Source organism: Triticum dicoccoides, chromosome 4B (assembly GCF_002162155.2).
Source record: "Triticum dicoccoides isolate Atlit2015 ecotype Zavitan chromosome 4B, WEW_v2.0, whole genome shotgun sequence".
NCBI lineage: Eukaryota > Viridiplantae > Streptophyta > Magnoliopsida > Poales > Poaceae > Triticum > Triticum dicoccoides.
In genome coordinates this window covers 668,935,648-668,939,264 of record NC_041387.1, presented here as the reverse complement: position 1 = coordinate 668,939,264, position 3,617 = coordinate 668,935,648, and the positions used below count along the sequence as shown (strand labels likewise).

General features: G+C 57.3%; 1 pseudogene; it reads right to left on the bottom strand.

The window, feature by feature from the left end:
* Positions 1-1,888: 1,888 nt before the first annotated feature.
* The window catches only part of LOC119293041, a 2,810-nt pseudogene continuing 1,081 nt past the window's right edge, over positions 1,889-3,617 (bottom strand).

Sequence of the window (3,617 nt, the reverse complement as noted above, 5' to 3'; positions counted from 1 at the left end):
GCTCCCCTCCCCCCCGCCGTCGCCGGTGCGCTTCGTCGGGCAAAGCCCGGCGGGCGAGGCGGCGGCGGGGCCCTCCTTCCCCGTCCGCTTGAGGGCGCCGGCGCGGGGCGGCCCCTTTGAGCGACGGTGCTGGTCGCCCGCGGAATCCAGCGGTGCGGCGGCAGTCTCGTGGGGTGGCGGGTGGCCTGCTGTGGCGGTGCTCCGGCGATCCTCGGGCTGCGCGCTGCGGGGCGGCTGCGGTGTTCCCATCTCGGGAGGTGGCGCGCGACCAGTCTCGGGCCGGATCCGTCCGGATCTGGCTTTGGGGGCCGGCCGATGGCGCCTGGCTCCGGTGGTGCGTGCCCGGCGGCTCCGGCGCTTGGAGCCCGCCGGGCGACGCGGGTAGGGCAGCGGCCGGGCGTGGCTGCTGCTCCGGCCGTGGGCGGCGACATGGGTAGGTCTCGGTGGCCTACCGGTGTCGTGGCGACTTCACGGTGACTCGACGGATCTGTCCGCGGCAACGGCCGGCTCCTCCGGCGTCGGTTTGTCTGTGTTCGGGCCGTCTCATCCTTCACCCCATCTCCTCGTCGCCCGGGCGCTACTCCCATCAAAGGGCTGGTCCTTTCCCAGCTGCGATCCACCGCTCGTCTCGCGCCCGATGCCGCAGGACAGAGCTCGTCTCGCGCACGTTGCAGCAGGACCGAGCTCGTCTCGCGCACGATGCAGCAGGACCGGGCTCGTCTCGCGCACGATGCAGCAGGACCGACCTCGTCTCGCGCACGATGCAGCAGGACCGACCTCGTCTCGCGCACGATGCTGCAGGACCGAGTTCGTCTCGCCCTTGGGGTAGCAGGATGGGTCGGTGGATGCCGGTTCTGGCCGACCTATTGGGTCTCGACGCTGGGGGTTGCCCAGGGGCGCGAAAGGTGGGACCTTTCCGCTCGTCTCTTTCGTTGGGGTGCGCCGGGTCACGGGTGAAGTGGTGTTGAGGTCTTGGATGCTGGGGCGGCGGCCCTGGTGGTGGTGGTGGCGCGGTGCTCTTGGACAAAGCCCGCGCCTTGGTGCTGCCCGCTCATCATGGCCGTGTGGGCGGCGTGGTAGCCGGGGTGTGGCGTTCGGTGGCGGTGAATGTTGGCCGAGGTGAAAACTTGCTCTATCTTCGGACGGACCGGCGGCGGTGAAGATCGCTCCCTTCTTGAAGGCGTCGTCGCGGCTCTCATTGCCCATCATGCGGCTCCCGGGGAAACTTTGATCCTTGGATCGGGCGGTGGCGGCGCTCCGGCGTCGTTTCCTTCTTGAAGGCGCCGCCTTGGAGCGCATGGTTCGTCATATGTAGCTTCATATCTTCGGGGCGGTAGTGCTAGGAGTAGTGTTGCTGCGCTCAGCGCCTTTGTATCCCGTCCTGGGTGTGTGCGTGTGTTGCGGTGGCGTAGCGTGTAGTTGTACTGGATGCTTGTGGGTTGTTGCTTTATATATAAAGCGGGGCGAAAGCCTTTTTCGATAACAGTTTGCATAAGAAGCTGATGAAACATGCAACAAACATGAATAGCCATACTTATCCCTGCAAGGCAATAATTTCAAGGCGGAGGCCTAGAGGCGGCATCGAGCTATGATCACCGCTCGCCGCCAGTGGATGCATGAGAAAGAAAGACCGCAGCACCCCTGGCTTTGTGTGTAATTTTATTTTTATGTACATACGTGTTTATAAGGTCAATTGTATATGGCCTTAGGCCTTTCGCAAACAAAATAAAAAAAATCAAGTTAAGGCATACGTCGATTGACAATTTGACATCGATCTCACTCAACAACTGACACAAATTCATGGAAGAGTTCTGCATTTCCAATTTTTGATATCCATCATCAAGCTCAAGCCTGCACATCCAAAAACAAGTTTGGCATATGCACCGAACTACCGGATCTGGGTGTAAATACAGGCTCTGATGTTGATGGGATCGTCGTCATATATGGTAGAACAATAAGATGGGGCACGAGGAACTGGAAGCGGTCGTCGGCATTCGGCAGCCCATCGGAGAGATCGGTGCATTCCACGTCGAAACAGGATTTCTGGCGGTCACCATGCCATCGACTGGGGCGGTCGAACTCCAGCTCGAGCCCATAGAAGATCTGTTCATCGCCGTCGGCTCCAGGAGGACGCACACATACAGCGGAGATGGCCCGTCCGAGGCGCTCAGGCGACACCATTACCAGGAACAGCAGCTTCGTGGCGCCATCGAGGTCGGCGACATCAACGACGTTGAAGCCCTCACGGAGTTCCATGTGGAACGACTCCTCGGCGCAGACGTCGGCGGTGCACGGCCACCCGTGCCCCGCGGTGAAGTGGACCAGGAGCGTCTCCGTGCTCCCGGCGAAGCCGCAGGCTTCCTCAGGGCAGTGGCACGGCGCGTGCAGGCAGGACTTGATGTGAGGCTGGAGGTCGTGGTATGCCTGTTTGGCGGCGCACCCGTAGGGGGCGTTGGGGCACGGCGCCCGGATGGACTCCACCAGCTTCTCCATGGCGTGGCTTCGGCGGTAACCCCCGTCCATCGGAGCGCGGCAGATGTGGCAGATCCGCGCCGAGGCCAGCTTGTCGCGGCACTGCGAGCACAGCACGTGCCCCACCATGCACTACAAAGTTTGGAAGCATGGCTTGGGGTGCAGTTATAACAAATGCTTGGCAAAGCAGGAGAGATCCATGGTGCGTGCGAGGACGTATCTACGTACCTGGAAGATGGGCGGCTTGAGCGGGAGGAAGCAGACACCGCAGTCGAGGGCATCGGCGTCCACCCGCGTCAAGTTCTCGAGCGCCGCGCGTGGGGAAGCCGGCTTTGCTGGAGCAGTAGAGCAGTATAAGCAAAGTTTTAAATACTCCCTCCGTTCACTTTTATTAGTCATTTCAGACAACTGAAAATAGGCTATTTTGCACATTGTCTGAAATGTCTTTAAGGCCTTATAAAAGTGAACAGAGGGAGTAGCACACTAGCCTCTTAGCGGCGTGCGCTACAGCATCCTAAGCCCTATTTAGCGTTTCAACATATAAATATATAAAAATAAACACATAATCAGGCATCAATTCAACATATACTCCCTCTGTTCATGTATATGACGTTTGAAAGACTTGACACAAGTCCTCATATATAAGACGTTTTAGAGACTTGACACAAGTCTCTAAAATGTCTTATGTTTATGAACAGAGGAAGTACTTGATAATAGACAGCACACTATAGCAGCAAGTCATCACACCCAGGTTTCTCCACTTTTTCTCGTCGCCATTTTAAGTGGTGCTTGCGGCACCGCTTAACCGCAGAAAGCCGCTACAAGGGCACCAAAATGCGGCAGTCGTGTAACTCCCACCAGTACTTTCTGTAGATTGCAGGAGGCTGTAAGCACAGCATATCTATCTTGATCTGCACACAACAAAGCAGAAGCTAGCTCAGGCAAGGGGTCATGCAAACATTCATGATAGCTCCTTCCCATAGTCAAAATTTACCCCAAATGCAAGCAATATTATCAACGTAATGAATAGATTACCATCGACCGAACACCTTATGATTCTGTAACTTTGCCACTGCTAATGGTTTCAATGTGTCAAAGATAACCATTTTCTGATCAAATTAAGCTTAACATAAAACAAAAATGAC